General features: G+C 37.7%; 1 long non-coding RNA gene and 1 pseudogene across 3 annotated transcripts in view; one reads left to right on the top strand and one right to left on the bottom strand.

Moving 5' to 3' along the window:
• The first annotated feature begins 742 nt into the window (after positions 1–742).
• Positions 743–4,740, top strand: LOC103696907 (cytochrome P450 709B2-like; annotated as a pseudogene). The gene is made up of 5 exons (XR_016399144.1): positions 743–1,232; positions 2,454–2,677; positions 3,467–3,714; positions 3,810–4,185; positions 4,260–4,740. The product of XR_016399144.1 is annotated as a cytochrome P450 709B2-like (transcript).
• Positions 1,584–17,516, bottom strand: part of LOC113461160 (uncharacterized) — a 29,600-nt gene continuing 13,667 nt past the window's right edge. The window contains exon 3 of one of the 2 annotated variants that reach the window (XR_016399156.1): positions 1,584–1,895. This is a non-coding gene — a long non-coding RNA (uncharacterized LOC113461160). Of the gene's footprint in view, positions 1,896–3,531; positions 3,672–17,516 lie in introns of those variants that run through there. The other variant, XR_015975159.2, reaches the window with a different exon arrangement.

Below are 17,516 nucleotides of genomic sequence, written 5' to 3'. Positions count from 1 at the left end.
ATTTGAAAAGGAATTGATTATGTTATTATGTTGATTCATCATAATTTGTATTTATATTTTAAGTTATTATATGAATTGACTAATTAAGGTATTTATTACTTACTAGGTTGTTTAGCTCATTATACAATTTCTTGTTGTTTTACATATTCCGAGAACTAACTTATCAGAATTTTAAAATGGGAGAGCGACTAAAAGAACTGAAGCACAAGTTATCTTAGACTAGGATTTATTTGCATTGATGTTTTATCTTAGACTATTGTTAGACATTGTGAGGTTTTGTTATTTAAAGAACAAAGTTTTACATGCTAATAATTTATTGTTCCGCTGTATATTTAGAACTGTGAGACTTTATATTTGTGTCAGTCAATGGAATAAGATTGCATTTATTTTAGCTGAATTAATTTAGTTACATATTTGAGGTTTGGTTAAGATGCCTTGCATGCTCGTGGGGAGAGTTTCCTACGGGTGTGCGGCGGTTGGTGCGGACCCCCGGCTCGCGATCTCGGGCCGGAGGTGTGACAACTTAAATGGTATCAGAGCGAACCCGACCCATAACCTATGTGGACTAGGAGACACTGCAGCACGGATCCATTGAGGCTGACCATGGGCCGATCGTGGTATTTGTGATTAGATTTGAATAGATTTGAACTCTTAGTCTGACGAGGACGTCATGGCTTAAATGAGGGGAATATATGAGGACCCGTGCGAGCGTGTGTTTAGTCCCACATCGGTTATTCGCTGGGTAGATCTTGAGTACTTATACAGGATCAAAGAACCTAAATAATAACTTCTGGCTAGCCATTTTGGGTGAGGTCCTGGATTGTTACAGTTTTCTTTGCTCAAACTGTTTTCCAGAGCCCCGAATTGCTGCTCCTTTGCATGCTTTGGCTGCAAGCAACTAAGTTTTGAAGATTTGGAAGGTACTAGGTTCTAACTTTGAGCTTCTTTTTGTAGGGAGATGAGCAATATTGGATTGGTGTTAGGCGCCTTGGTGGTGGTACTGATCTCTAGCCTTTGGAGGGGATTGGTGTATCTTACATGGAGAACATATGCCATAACAAAGAGGTTCAGGAAGCAAGGGGTAGGGGGGCCTGGTGGCATGTTCTGGTCTGGATCACTTGAGGAGATTCGAAGCATGAAGAAGGCTGGAAGAAAGCTGATCTTGGACATCAACTCAAATGATATCACTCCTAAGGTCCTGCCACACTATCTCAAGTGGATGTCACAATATGGTCTGTTTAAACTCACTAACCTTTCTTCATATTCTAGAGGAAGATGGTATACTACTCGATGCTTTGATAAATGCCTTCTTATTATTTTTTTCCTTCTAAAGGTTTGTTATATATATATAAAATCATTCAATGTCCCCTCATCTTATCTTTTTCATTTTGTCTGGAACACAGTCACAAGATCAGCACACGGAACTTAATAAGGCAAGGTGAAAAATTTAAGAATTTTCCTGTTAAAAAAGCTGAATTTCTATATATATATATATATATATATATATATATATATATATATATATATATATATATATATATATATATATATATATATATATATAATCATTCAGTGTCTCCTCAACTTATCTTCTTCATCTTTTTTGGAACACAGTCACAAGATCAGCACACAGGAATTAATTTTGCAAGTTGCAAGATTTCAGAATTTGCCTCTTAAAAAAGTGGAATTTTTCAAAATTCAGAAATAGCTGTAATAAAATTTACACAGCACATATGTACACACACGCATGAACACACGCACATATGTACACAGACGTGCATGCGGGCGCAAGCACACACACAACCACCCACACATGCACACACCGACTCACTGTCACAAGATCTACACACACACTCAATGTCTCCTTAGTCCTCATTTTATCTTCTTCATCTTTTCTGGAATATAGCAACAAGATCAGCACACACGAACTAATTTGGCAAGGTACAAAATTTCAGAATTTGCCTCTTAAAAAAGTTAAATTTGCCAAAATTCAGAAATAGATTTAATAAAATTTACAAAGTAAAAGAAAATTATATAAAATAATTAGTATAGTAGTAGAAAGAAGCGTGGCAGAGGCAACAACTATAGATATTAATGAAAGCATCATTTCTCTAATGGGGCATAGATGGTCAAGTCTGATTTGATAATTTCTCAATAAGTTGGAGAACACTGTTACCACGTCCTCAAAGGATAAATCCAGAATACATAGACCGGAGAACTTCATATGTCCATGATAGGGTAACAAATGGTAGAAAGGTATGTCATATGTTCACACATTTGAGCACTCAAAAAAAAGTCTGTAAATATTGTTCATGCGTCCAAGAACATGGAAATGAGCTGCACTGTAATAAGTCAAGCTGGTCTTTAATTACAATAAAAATGACCTAATTCAACTAAAAAAAGTCATGTTAAAATATTGTTAAATTTCTTAATTATGTTGCTGCATGCCACAGGAGAAACATTTCTATATTGGTTTGGACCCCATCCAACGATACGTATCACTGATCCAGAGTTGGCTAAACAAGTGCTATCGAACAAATTTGGTTTCTTCCCAAAGGAGACACCAATTCCTAGCCTACTGGCTTTATTGGGTAAGGGTTTGCCTCTCACTCAAGGGGCAGAATGGGCAAGGCACCGGCATGTTGTCAGTCCTGTTTTTATAATGGATAAGCTCAAGGTCAGTTGCATATGAACCCTTAATATTTTACAACAATGCTACTACAACACTTGGCACCATAATCTGTTTTAATAGAACATGTTACAATGATAACACTTAGAAAAGGATGCAAGTTTATATAGGCCCCCCTACGCACACACGAAAACATCCATCCATCCATCCATATGTACATACCAATATACATACGTAGATACAGATATATATATATATGGTTTAAGAAATCAATAGTGATGTCGGTAGCATTGCTTGTTAGAATTTTTATGGTTTTCTATACCCAAAAAGAGAAAACCAGCATAGAGTTAACTCAATTATCCTTTTCTCGACTTCTTCAGTGTTGCCACTACAATATTAATGCTGCAATTTTATGAGACTGATTGCTTGCCCTAAATATAGTGAAATGTAGGAAAAAGATTTATTTAGCCAACCCCAACTAGTTCGGGACCGAGGTTTAGTTGGCTTTGATACCTTGTATTAAAAAATGATATAAGTAAAAAGAGACCAAATATTGGACCCTATTTCATTAACTAATATTGATCTTCGTATTTGATTTCTATGTTGGTATTTCTAACACTGCAACTCCAGCACAGAAAATTGCTTCATGTTTTTCCAATTTGTGAAAGAACTGAAGTAAACCATGATCATGAGTTCAGTCACTGTCCAAGCTTATATGTCTATTAATTTATTTGAACTTTAATAGTACTCAGACACCACATAATCTAAGGGTGGCTGGCATGATTTATGTGCCAGTACACATTTTAATGTGTAACCTAACTGCTTTTAATTTGACAGACGATGACAAAGAAGATGGCAGCATGTGCTCAATCCATGCTAGAATGATGGCAAGATCAGGCAACTCAAGCTGACGGACAAAGAGAGATAGAGGTCAGCAGCCAATTTCAAGAGTTAACAGCAGATGTAATCTCCCACACAGCTTTTGGAAGCAGTTATGTTGAAGGCAAGGAAGTCTTTCAGGCACAAAAGGAGCTTCAGACACCTGCAGCAGAAAGTCTTCTCAATGTGAACATCCCTGGATACAAGTAACTCATTTTTCCTTTTATCCTTTCATGACTATACTATGATTCATAAAACATGGCTTAGCAAATCAAACTACAATCATATCCTTTGTTAGCAGATATATTCCTTCTAGGAGGAATCTGCACAGGTGGAAGCTAGAAAGAAGAGTGAGGAACACACTGATGCACATCATACAGGGCCGATTAGATTCGAAGGACTCCAGCTATGCAAATGATCTGCTTGGGTTGATGATGGAGTCTTGCAGATCAAACCCTAATCAAGAGCGAATGGGTCAAATATTGAGCATGAATGAGATCATAGATGAGTGCAAGACATTCTTCTTTGCTGGACAGGAGACCACCTCCCATTTGCTTACTTGGACTGTGCTCCTGTTGTGTACCAACCAAGAATGGCAGGAGAGGCTCAGAGAGGAGGTGCTCAGAGAATGTGGTATAGGAATTCCCAATGCAGACATGCTCAGCAAGTTAAAATTGGTATATATTTATCAGACACAACGGACATCCTCCTACATAATTTAAGTTATTTACATAATCATCTCTTTTTGCAGGTTGCCATGGTTCTCTTAGAAGCCTTGAGGCTCTATGGTCCAGCAATCATGATGCAAAGAATGGCTGCTAAAGATTTGACTTTAGGAAACCTAGTGATTCCGAAGGACACCAGACTGGCAATACCAATTGCAATTATTCATAGGAATAAAGAGGTTTGGGGAGCTGATGCTGATGAGTTCAATCCTCTTAGATACAAGAATGGGATATCAAAAGCTGCCAAGCACCCCAATGTACTACTTGCATTCTCGATAGGACCGAGAGCATGCATTGGTCAAAACTTTGCAATGTTGGAAGCGAAATCCGTGATCGCCATGATCCTCCAGAGGTTCTCATTATCTCTCTCCCCAACTATATACATGCACCAGCGGACATGCTTACCCTTCAGCCGCAGTATGGGCTTCCTATACTTCTAAGACCCTTGAATGTCTGAAACACCCATTCCATTATTAGCATAGTTATCTCTGTGTATGTGATTGTGCCATGTCATATTACTGTCTCATTGCTATCTTCCATCGAAGCTTGGTCTTGATTTTTTTTTGGCTTGTTAATGTTTTAAGATCTCTGATGTGTGCAAGAGACGCTCAGCTATCATTAGCTCACTTCTCTATATGTATATGAGTGTACTATGTAAAGTTACTATCTTCCATGAGAACTTGGTCTTGATAAATCTACATATCTGAATTGCATTCACCCATATAATTCATATAATTTGAAAAATAGAATCTTTTAAAGGTTGAAGCCTCATTTTTATAGTAGATAATTAGCTTCTAATCCTTTATATATAATTGACTTAGATATTTAGTCTTCCTAATGAATTAAAGGAAATAGTTATTAGAGATAGAGAGGAATGACATCACTAACAGAAGTAACATGTATGCTATCAAAAGAAAAAAAAATAGATGATTGATGTAGATGCACCCACAATTGTAGTCATGTGATCATTACTAGGTCAATTTACTGGAACTTGCTATGGAAGCAATTAAAAATAAAAAATAAGAATTTTCTAACAAAAGAAAAAGAAACTCCTCTTCCAGAATCAACAAATGACAATGAGAAGTAGAGGTAAGTGCCTTTGCAGAAATCAAGAGCTACTTATCAACATTTCTGACAATGGTTAAACCCCTAAACAAGTCATTTCTTCTTTGTCTTTCAACCTTGATTACATATTTATATGTGACCTTTCTATTTATACACACATATATGGTCCTATACAACACTACAGAGGCTCCAACTATTAGGCTGCATTGTTTAACTTGGCTTATTTGAAATGTTCATCACATTGCATCTCTAATTGGGACTTCTTAAAGAGCACAAGTCTTAGGAATGAGGCTATGAGGCACATTTTGCACAGGTATTACACAAAGTGCTTAGAAATTATGTTGTATCATATCTTATGATATAATCATTTTCAACTCCACTCAACTAAGTCTTAATTCCAAACTATTTAGGGTTGGCTTCATGAATCCTTTTACACCATTCCAGTTGGTTTAAATACATATTCTTTGAGAAATGTTGAAATGTTAAGTCCTTCCTTACTATTTCATTTTATGTGATTTTTGGTTTACCTCTATCCCTCTTTACTTCTACATATATCAAACTACTCCTCCACACCGGTGCATCGCTCAACCTATATCCATACCATCAAATTTGTCCTTCTCCTCAATTAGTGCTACAGCCACCTTTTTATGAATAGCTTCATTTTTTTCTTCATTATTTTTTTGTATTATTATACATCTATTTCAGCATTTCCATTTCGACCACACCTATCTAGTGCACATGTTATTTTCTAATTTCTTAAGTTTGTACCATGTAACTGGTCGTATGATTGTCCTATGAAACTTTTTCTTCAACTTGGCAAATATTCTATAAATGCATAATATCTAGTTACTCTCCTCCATTATATCCAACTTGCTTTAACCATATTGGATATCATCCTATTCTTCCCTTTATTAAAAATCAAATCCTAAATATCAAAAATGATCCCTCCTAGAGGCTTCATGATCCTTAGTTTCAGACCACCTTCATTTTTATTTCAAATTTTATTAAAATATCATTCTATGTATTCCATCTTGTCCTACTTAACCTAAAATCCATGGATTCTAATGCACTCTTCCATTATTCTAACTTATGATCGACCTCGATATTAGTTTCATCCACCACGATTATATCATCTGCAAATAGAATGCTTAAGAATATTGTTCTAAATATGCCTAGTAAGTGCATCCATAACTAGTAAAAAAGGCAAGGATTTAGAGTAGATCCTCCATATAAAACTAAACCTACTATGATTAGAAACTTACTAATATTACTACCAGGAGTTTTCATACTAGTAATTGTTGTATCGTACATGTCCTTTGTCACACTAATATATCTAATGAAAAGTCCATTCTTTTCTAACAACCACCATAAGTCTTCTTTAGGAACTATAATATATGCTTTCTCTAAATCAATAAAAATAATATAAAGAGTTTGTCTCTTTTCTCTATACTTCTCTATTAACCTCCAAATGAGAAAAATAATTTCTATTGTCAACCTTCGTGGCAATAAATTGAAGGGATGAATCTTTTGTTTTCTTTTTTCTTTATTATGTTGCTTAGGATGGCCTTACATACAAAGCTAAGATATAGTAAAATATGTTATTATATGTTGACCCTAAAGGGTTGATTTTGATGATGTAAAATAGTTGAATTAAAAGATAACTAATCTATTGCTTTGAGTATAACTGATTAATTTCAAAAAGCAAGAAGAAAGCCTTCAGCCACTCCTAAATAAGGACCATCCATCTGAAGCTCCGCATCAAGAAACTAACTCTAAAAGGCCATAATAATATTTTTTGGAAGCTCAAATACAAAGACAGAAGATTTTATCCTCAGCTATCCCAAGAGTCAACCCCAAGCCTGCAACAAATCGATCTCGGCACACTATCACTGACTGATGTACTTTCATAAGCCGACTCTAACAGATTACGAGTCGACCCCAGAACAGTCTTAGAGGATAGACAGAAAGCCAAAAAATTCATTACATTGACGAGCAAAACTATGAAGTGCTCGAGCTGACTCCAGCTTAGCATGAGTCGATCCTAGACAAAAATGAGCCGACCCAAAATGACCATCGAGAAAAGATGGAGAGTTGAAAAAACATCATATTGACGAGTCAACCCATAGAATTCATAAGCCGACTGTAGTCAAACTAGAGTTGACTTCAGAAAGAGACGAGTCGACCCTAGAACGACCATAGCGGAAAAATAGAGAGCAGTAAAATTTAGTTCATTGAAGAGTTGATTCCATCTGGGCCAGATCCCGTTACCCACAGCTCTCCCATCGATCGTCTCCTCCATAGTAGCCCGCCTCCATGGTGTCCACAAGATAGTCCAGTGGCTCTACAACAACTAGATACTCCGCTTCTCCTACCTGGCCATGGCGCATATGATGGACGACGGATCAGTGCTCGAGCTGCTCGTCCACGTTGGCCTGCTACTCGGACAACGTGGGTCGGACAAAGACATCGAGCTCATGCTTCAATGGATGATGGACAATCCTCCGGAGGAAGAGGAGAAAGCTGACGATGTGTTCGATTATTACGTCTACAAGTATTTGGCGGTGTGCCGGCGACCGGTCTTTTATTGAGGGGCTGCAGCGTTTTGTGTATGGTCAAGGAGACAACGCTCGGGAGGAGGGGTGCATGATATGCTTGGAGGAGTTTGATGCCCCGGCGGAAGTGAGCAAGACCCCGTGCTTGCACGCCTTTTGTTAGAAAAATAAAGGAAGACAGCAGGAAAATAGCGGAGAAGATAAAGTTGGAAGAGATTCTATTTTCCTCACTTTAATTCATACAGATCCCAGCGGTATTTACACATGTCCATGGTAGATTAGTGGCTAACTAATCTAGGTATTAAGCAGTATTAAAATCTAACAGAATGTAACTAATCTTGCGGAGCATAGCCGGAAAAAATTACAGTTTCAATAACAGTTTTTTAGACAACTGTTATGAAACGTTATGGCTGTTATTCTGGTTATGAAATGTGGTGAAAAAACTATTGAAGTTTTATGTGTTCCCGTTATACTGCTGTGGAGCTGGAGGAGTTGGATCAAGCTGATGAAGTTTCAGCTTTGAGATTGGAGTTTCAGCTTTGAAGTGTCAAGCCAATGGTGCTGCTATAGAGGAGTTGCAGCTTGGAGTTACATCCGGACTGATGGTGTTGTAGTTTTGAGACTCCCTCTCAAGATGGGCATGTATGTTTAATGTGCCCATCTTGGATAACAGAAAATGGAATGTAGTAGCAAATAAAGCTTTGGTAAATATATCTGCTAACTGAAATTTTGAAGCAATGTGGACTAGTTTAAGAACACTAGCAAACACCTTTTCCCTGACAAAGTGACAGTCCAGCTCTGTGCTTAGTCCTCTCATGAAAAACCGGATTTCCAGTGAGATGTAGTGCTGCCTGATTATCACAATATAGGAGTGCAGGTTGTGGATGGTTTCTTTTGAAATCTTTCAACAAGGTAATCAACCAAACAATCTCACAACTCATATGAGCTAATGCCCTGTACTCTGCTTCTGCAGAAGATCGAGAAATAGTGGCATGTTTCCTGGATTTCCAGCTAACTAGAGAATCTCCAATAAAAATGCAGAAACCAGTGACTGATCTTCTGGTTTCTGGACATGCTGCCCAGTCTGAATCACTATATGCCTTAAGGCGCAGAGGAGATTGAGAAGAGAAGAAAATACCTTGACCTATGGATCCCTTTAGATATTTCAGAATTATGTGAGCTGCAAGTAGATGAATTTGTGTTGACTTGTCCATGAATTGGCTCAGAACATTGATAGCATATGTTATGTCTGGTCTAGTGATTGTCAGATAGATGAGTCTCCCAATCAATCTTCTATAGTTTGTAACATCAACCAGTAAATCTTTGGATGAGTGTGATAACTTCTGATTGGATTCTATTGGAGTTGTGATCGATTTGCTGCCGAGAAGCCCAGCCTCTTCAAGGATTTCAAGAGTGTATTTTCTTTGGTATAAATGAATACCAGCAACTGATCTTGCAATCTCTAGTTCCAAAAAAATATTTCAGAACTCCTAAATCCTTGATCTTGAATTGAGAGTGTAAATATGCTTTGATAGAGTCAATAGCTATCAAGTTGTTGCTGCCTACAATGATATCATCTACATAAACTATAAGAACTATAAAACCATGCTCATCACTTCTTGTGAATAAGGAATAATCAAATTTGGACTATTGAAAACTAATGGCAGTGAGAGAAGAGAAGAATTTTAAATACCATTGCCGAGAGGCTTGCTTGAGGCCATAGATAGATTTATGTAATCTGCGTACTGATTTCCTATTGGATGACTCTCCCTTAATCTAAAAACCCGAAGGTAATTCCATATATATTTCTTCATCTAGATCACCAGGAAGAAATGCATTGTGGACATCCAATTGACATAAATGTCACTTGTATCTTGCTGCTAAAGCAAGAAATACCCTGATGGTTGTGAGTTTGGCTACAGGGCTGAAGGTTTCTTGGTAATCAAAGCCTTCCCTTTGTGTGTAACCTTTAGTTACCAACCTTGCTTTATATCTCTCAATTGTCCCATCTAAAATTAACTTGATTTTGTAGACATATTTGCAACCTGCTGTTGTTTTCCCTGGAGGTAAAGTAGTGATGGTCCATGTTCTATTGGCCTCTAGAGCATCTATTTCAACCCTCATTGCATCTCTCCAATGTTGAAAGACTCCAGCTTCATTATAGATTGTAGGTTCTTTGGTTAAAGAGAGAGTGTGTGTAGGCTTTGTGAGATGGAGAAAGATGGTCATAGGATAAGTGCTTATGTAGAGGGTGGATAGTGGAAATGATAATTTGGTTGTTCAATTGGTGTAGTAGTGACTAATTTGCAGTGATAATTCTTTAAATAGTTTGGTGGATGTCTGACCCTGTTAGACCTCCTAAGAGGGATCATAGAAACATTAGGGTTATGGGACTCATTAAGAAAGGGTGATTCAGTTGGCATGACTGAGTTTGGACACACAAAAGGTGACACGGCTAAGTATACACATGCTGAAGGTGGCACAGCTGAATCTGCACATGCAAGGGAAGAACTAGGTGCTGGAGAGTGAGGTAAAGGGTTGGTGGTTTCTGTCTGAGTGGGATAGGCTGATACATGAGTATCTGGTAAAGCTGGAGGTAGAACCAGATCTGATGAAGATGGAGAAAATTCAGGGACTTTTGTGTTAGAATTCTGAAAAGAAAATGTGGATTCATGGAAGATGACATTCCTTGGAAATGAAATATTACTGATTTTCTAAGTCATAGACTTGGTAGCCTTTAACCTCTGCTGGATGCCCAAGAAAAATGTATTTTCTGGCTCGAGGATCAAACTTGGTTTGGTTATGCTTGAGAGTGGAAACAAAGCATAAACACCCAAAAACTCTTAAATGGGTGTAAGAAGGAGTGGAAGAAAAAGAGCTTCATAAGGTGACTTCTTGTTGAGAATTGGAGTGGGTGTCCTATTGATCAAATAAGTGGCTGTTAGGACAGCATCTCCCCAAAACTTGATTGGAAGAGATGCTTGAAAAAGAAGAGCTCTAGCAACATTGAGGAGGTGTTGATGTTTTCTTTCAACAATTTTATTTTGTTGTGGAGTATAAACCCAAGTCTTTTGGTGTATAATCCCATTGGAATTATAAAATTCAGACATCTAAAATTCCACACCATTATCAGTTCTGACTTGTTTTACTTTGGCATTAAATTAGGTTTGGACCATACAAATAAAGGACTGCATGAGAGATCTTATTTTAGATTTATGTTTCATGAGGTACAACCAAGTTACTGTTAGGAGTATGCCCTAGAAGCCAATTTGGTAGACACATTGTAATTGTTCTAGAGGCATGAAATTTGTATTTGATCTTCTATTAATTAATAAAATAAGGCATTTTGTTCATTCATGTTATTATGTGTCCATGAATCGTCCTAGGAATTAATAAAATAATAACACATACTCTCAAGAGTTGAGAATTTAAGGCATGTGTAATTAATAGCTAATTTCTGAATTGCTTCTGATTGATGGATTATCACAAAGGACGGTGATCGATCCGATGAGATTAGTGCATAGATCTCTTTCCTTGATGGACGAGTCTTAAGTCCATAGTGTGGGGACACCGGTGTGATTGTGCAAGTGTTTGTTAGAGAACAAGGGTACTAAGCGTGACCAAAGCAAGAAGTCACTTGGATGTCTATCCGCTCGTCAGTGACTTACTTGATGCTGCAGTTGTATGACTAGTACTTAGACCTGCGATGCCTCAGCTAATCACGGTGAGGTTGTTGTAGTTTGACGAGCACATAAGCATGGACCCTAAGGATCCTTATAGTGTAGATTGGTTGTAGTACGTTCGCTGTCGGATTAGGATTGCATCTAAATGGGATCTATCGATCTTGATAGATTAGGAGTGATCCTATGTGATTTATGAGACTAAGTTCGAAAGACCTTGGCCAGAGCAGTTCTGAAAAATGAGTTTTCCAATCTCGAACTTGAGTCAAATAAATTTAACATAAGACAGACGATCGGGTTTGACGAGTTATCCATAACCTTCGTCATGTCGAGATCCATGATAGAGGTACTGTATCATACGCTAACTGCACCTAAAGGTTCATCCATTCTGTTCTGTTGAGTTGTTACTATATGCTACTAGGTGTCACTAGTGGATTGTGAGACTTGAAGACATTCACTTGGTGATCAGTGAACCCTAAGAGTAGAGTTGAAATCGTTTCAACCTATTGAAAGGAGTTTCGATGATATTATGATAGAGATCATAATATATCTCACTATCAGTCAGAATAGAACCTACGGAATCACACACATTAGAGGTTTTGATCGTTTCGATGGTTGGATAACGATTTAGAATCGCAATTGATCTTGATGTCAATTTGATTGACAATTAGAGTTAGTGAATTAAAGAAGAAAGATTTACAATTGGATTGCAATTTAATTGATTTAATTGGACCTAATTAAATTAGGCTTAACCTTATTGGACAAGGATGGGAAGGACTAATTAATTAGAACTCCTTATTAGACAAGAAACTTAATTCATGAAGTCCAATTTGGATCCTAATTAGATTAGGATTTCCATAAATCAATTTGGAGGACACATTGGGTTCTAATTGGATTAAAATTTAATTGATCAAATGGGACCATATAATTCCTAATTGGATTAGGAGACCCATGCATAGAAGGAAGGGAAAGATCCCTTCCTCCGTGCGTGTGGAGCAAAGAAGGAAAGAGGGAGGGGCATCCGCCCCTCCTCCTCCCACGCACAAAGAAAGGAGGGGTGTCTGCCCCTCCTTTCCTTTCATGGTCCACACGCCAAGAGGCCCCTCCTCCTCCTTGTTCACGCAGATTGCCACATGGCATGAGCACGTCCATTGGATTCTTTCCAATCACTTTTAAGTAAGGATTGTGATAGAATTAAGTAAGGGGTGTAGCTGATTTTAGAGGGATAAATCAAGAAGTGATTGATTCTTGAAATTATTCTTTGTTTGTATGGGCATGAGATGCCTTTTTAAGGGCCCTGGCGTGAAGCATAGGAGCATTGAAGTCCCCTTGCAGCCGGCCACCATTCCCCTTTCTCCTTCCTGGCATGAGCAAAGAAAGAAGAAAAGGCGTCTTCTTCATCTTTTTCCTCCTTCCTCTCAAAGTAATCAAGGATTTGATTAAAGGAAGAGGAATTCAACCATCAAAGATGATCTCTGCAAGGGAGCTAGCATCCCGGTGAGATCTTGGAGCGATTTGTACCTCATGTGGATACCTGTAGAGGCCGAACGCTTGTGTTGCTTTGAGCGAACCAAAAATCCTGTGATCATCAGATAGCGGTGAAGTTCTACCAATTCAAAGGTAAAATTTAAATCTTTACAAATTCTATACAATTAGGAATTGTAGTAGATCTGAAATTTAATCTAGTCTTTTAATTTAAATCTTTCCTTTAGATTTCATAAATCTGAGTTAGAGAACTCTATAAAATTTTTAAAATCTCCGTTTCTTAGAACATTTATGAGATGAACAAACCCTGCGCATGTCTTGCCGCTGCGATCGTCGCAACGCGTACAGGGGTAACCCGACAGTGGTATCAGAGCTGCGTTTATGGGATTTAGATTAAAATTGATAGGCTTGATTAGGATTTAATTAAGATCTGCAAATTTCATATGCTTGCTGAAATTTCCGCGTGTTGAAATTTCAGATTTCAGCATGCTGATTTTTTGACTAAAAATCTAGATCTTGCATGATTAATTTTAATTACAATCAGAATGCAATAATTAAAATCATATCTTGCATGATCAGAATTTTAGTTAATAGCATATTTAATTAAAATTTCCAGATCTGAAATTACATAAGATGCATGTGATAAGATTAAATCAAAGATTCATGATCATAAAAGATAAATTTCTATTTATGCCTATGCTTAAAAAAAAATTGATATATGCATGAGATGCATAAGATATGATCAAATCATAGAATCATGTTCATTAAAGGATAATTTTGTTTAGGATTATGCTTAAAAGGGAAATAGATATATGCATGAGATGTATGCATGTTAGGCAATCTTTACATGAGATGTGAATAAAAACCCAAATAGGTTAGGTCATTTACATAAGATGTAAACCTAAACTAATATGTCATTTACATAAGATGTAAACACATATGCAAAGGGTTTAATATTCACATAGGATGTAAATCTAAACAATATGACATTTACATAAGATGTAAACGCATAACATATGAAAGCAGTTTCATATTTACATAAGATGTAAACCCTATTCGAGACCTAAAACCTCCTTAATCAGTCAAGAGTGATCGATACATTGAGCTAGCCATATTTGATTAATTGATCTAATTGGTGTCTAGGAAAGCATTAAAGGTGGTTACTTAATTAAGACCTTACTCTCTGAGTAAGGGGAGCCTCCCACGTGCTTACCTGGCCAATTGATCGATTACCTCCTATGAATAGCTCAAAGTTGGAATCAGTAAGACCAGATTACCTAATATTAAGTCTATAGGTCTTCCACCATAGTAGAGTTGTTAAGGTCTTTCCGGCGTTAATTTGTCTCAGCTGGACATAGTGGGCAAATTGCATCGGGGGGCTGGACCTCTTTATTAGCATGAGATGTTGTGGGGTAAAGATGGGGTTGGGAACCAATAACTATTAGGTGAGGACCCAATGACGACTTTACTTCTGTAGAAATTATGGTGGGTTTAACTTAACCAAGAAACAGGACCAATAACTGTTAGGTGAGGCCCTTATGTCTTGGAGACCAAATAGGTTACAACTTGTTTAAGAAGCATTGTACAAAGAGTTGTACACTCATCGTTTATGTATCACCAATAACTGTTAGATGAGGTGGCATGTAAATTGGTGGAACCATAGCACCCCACTTGAAACCTAGAGTCGCAAGTTTCCGTTTCTCTACTAGAGGAGTGTAGGAGATTCGAGAAAATAGTGGAAGATGTTTGTTTTAAAAGTCCCTAAAACAAATAGAAATTCAAATTCAAATACAAAACTCTAACTAAAATCTTTACTCTCTGCAGATAAAAATGTTAGCCTCTAATCCCTTGACCCGTATCCTTGAGAACAACCGATTGACCGGATCCAATTATAAAGATTGGCTCCGCAACTTGAAAATTGTCTTAAGTTGTGAAAAATTAGGGTATGTACTGGACTATGACGCCCCAATGTTACCAAATCGTCCGAATGCCGAGCAACGTGAGACGCATGATAGGTGGATGGATGATGACAATAAAGTTAGGTGCTATATTTTGGCATCCATGTCCAATGAGCTACAATGCCAGCATGAGAACATGAGAACTGCCAGGAACATACTGAATCACCTGCAAAAGTTGTATGATGAACAAAGTCGCACAGCTCGGTTTGAAGTGTTCAAAAGGCTCTTTAAGGCTAAGATGCACGAAGGGCAGTCTATCCATGATCATGGTCTGACCATGATAAAGGACTTTGAGGAGCTTGAGAAGCTCGGCATGAACATGCACAATGAATTGCAAACTGATTTGATCCTGCAATCCCTTCCTTCTTCATATGGGCAGTTTATAGTAAACTACCACATAAACAAGATTGAATGCACCAAACTTGAATTGTTAAATATGTTGGTAACAACTGAGGGAGCCTTGAAGAGTTCAAGGGGCACAGTTCTTGCTGCCGAGTTGACTTCTACTTCCAAGAGAAAGCCTACTTGGAAGAAGAAGTCCGCAAAGAAGCAGAAGACCGAGAAGAAGCTAAAGAAGGATGTTCCAAAGAAAAAAGAACGCGAACAAGGGAAAGTGTTTCCATTGCAACGAAGACGGCCATTGAAAGAGGAACTGTCCGATCTACATGAGGAGTATAAAGAGCAAGAAGGGTGACACGCCTCCTGAAGGTATGTCAGATATGCTCATTATTGAAACTAATCTAATGATTTCTTCTACTTCCAATTGGGTTATAGATTCTGCTTCTAGTGCTCACTTGTGCACTACCATGTAGGGTCTAAAGAAAAGTAGAAGGCTTACGAAAGGTGCAGCAACCCTCCGGATTGGCAATGGAGCAAGAGTTGCTGTTGTTGCTGTGGGCACCTACCATCTGTGATTACCGTCTGAATTTACTTTGATATTTAGGGATTGTTATTATGTACCTGCTGCTAGCAGAAACTTAATTTCTATATCTTGTCTAACATAAGAAGATTTTGAATGAATAAAGACTACTGTTCCGTTTATTTAAGAAATAAAATGGTTGCACGTGGTTTTATAATTGACAATCTCTATCACTTACATTTGGATGTGTCTGTGAATGTATCTGAGCAAACAGTGAGTACCATAGGATCAAAAATATCTAGAGATGAGATAAATCAAAAGTATTTATGGCACCTCAGGCTTGGTCATATAAAAGAAGACAGAATAAACAAATTGGAGAAATGGCTAGAAGCAATGAAGTCAGAGATGGACTCTATGCATACCAACCAAGTCTGGACTTTAGTAGATCCACCAGAAGGTATAATACCTATTGGATGTAAATGGATCTACAAGAGAAAATTAAGTTCGGATAGCCAAGTAGAGACCTATAAGGCAAAGCTAGTGGCGAAAAGTTATAGTCAGCATGAAGGCATTGACTATCAGGAAATCTTTTCACCTGTAGCCATGCTAAAGTCCATTCGAACATTGCTCGCCATTGCAGCATATTATGATTATGAGATATGGCAGATGGATGTGAAAATTGCTTTTCTAAATGGATATCTTAAAGAAGATATCTACATAGAGCAGCCTTTGGGTTTCACTTCCAGTGATGGTGATCATAAGGTTTGCAAACTGCAAAAATCCATTTATGGATTAAAGCAAGCATCTCGGAATTGGAACGCTCGTTTTAATGATGTTATCAAATCGTTTGATTTCATCAAGAACGAAGAGGAACCGTGTTTTTATAAGAAGATTAGTGGGAGGGCTATTGTATTCTTCGTATTGTACGTGGATGATATCCTCCTAATTGGGAATGATATTCTCATTCTTACTTCGGTCAAGGTATGGTTGTCTAAGAAATTCTCTATGAAATATCTTGGGAAGCATCCTACATTTTGAAAATTAAGATGTAAAGAGATAGATCTAAAAGGATGCTTGGCCTGTCACAGAAAATGTACATAGAAGAAGTGCTGATGAGGTTCAGTATGGAAAACTCTAAAAGGGGATTGCTACCCCTTAGGCATGGGATTCATCTCTCCAAGAAGATGTCCCCCAACACATCTGAAGAGATTCAACACATGAGCAAGATCCCTTATGCTTCGGCTATAGGGAGCCTCATGTATGCCATGCTATGCACACGACCTGATATAGCACATGCTGTGAGTGTCACGAGCAGATATCAGTCGAATCCAGGCAAAGAGCACTGGACAGCTGTGAAGAACATTCTTAAGTACTTGAGAAGAACTAAGGATATATTCTTGGTCTTTGGAGGAGGATCAGAATTAAAGGTAGAACGAAACACAGATTCAGACTTTATGACTAACATTGATGACAGAAAGTCTACATCAGGGTATGTGTTCTTGTGCAATAGTAATTTGGTAAATTAAAAAAGTTCCAAACAACCGATCATTGCAGATTCTACCATTGAAGCTGAGTACATTGTCGCCTCTGAAGCTGCAAAGGAAGCATTCTGGTACAAAAAGTTTGTTGAAGAGTTAGGCCTCTGAGTACATTGTCTCCAAAATAGCTTTTTCTTATTTTGGCA

This window comes from Phoenix dactylifera, chromosome 2 (genome assembly GCF_051530095.1).
Source record: "Phoenix dactylifera cultivar Ajwa chromosome 2, Ajwa_hap1_PhDact_Kaust_v1.1, whole genome shotgun sequence".
In the NCBI taxonomy this organism is placed as follows: Eukaryota; Viridiplantae; Streptophyta; class Magnoliopsida; order Arecales; family Arecaceae; genus Phoenix; species Phoenix dactylifera.
Note: the sequence above shows the minus strand (reverse complement) of the source record. Positions and strands in the feature narration are given on the sequence as shown.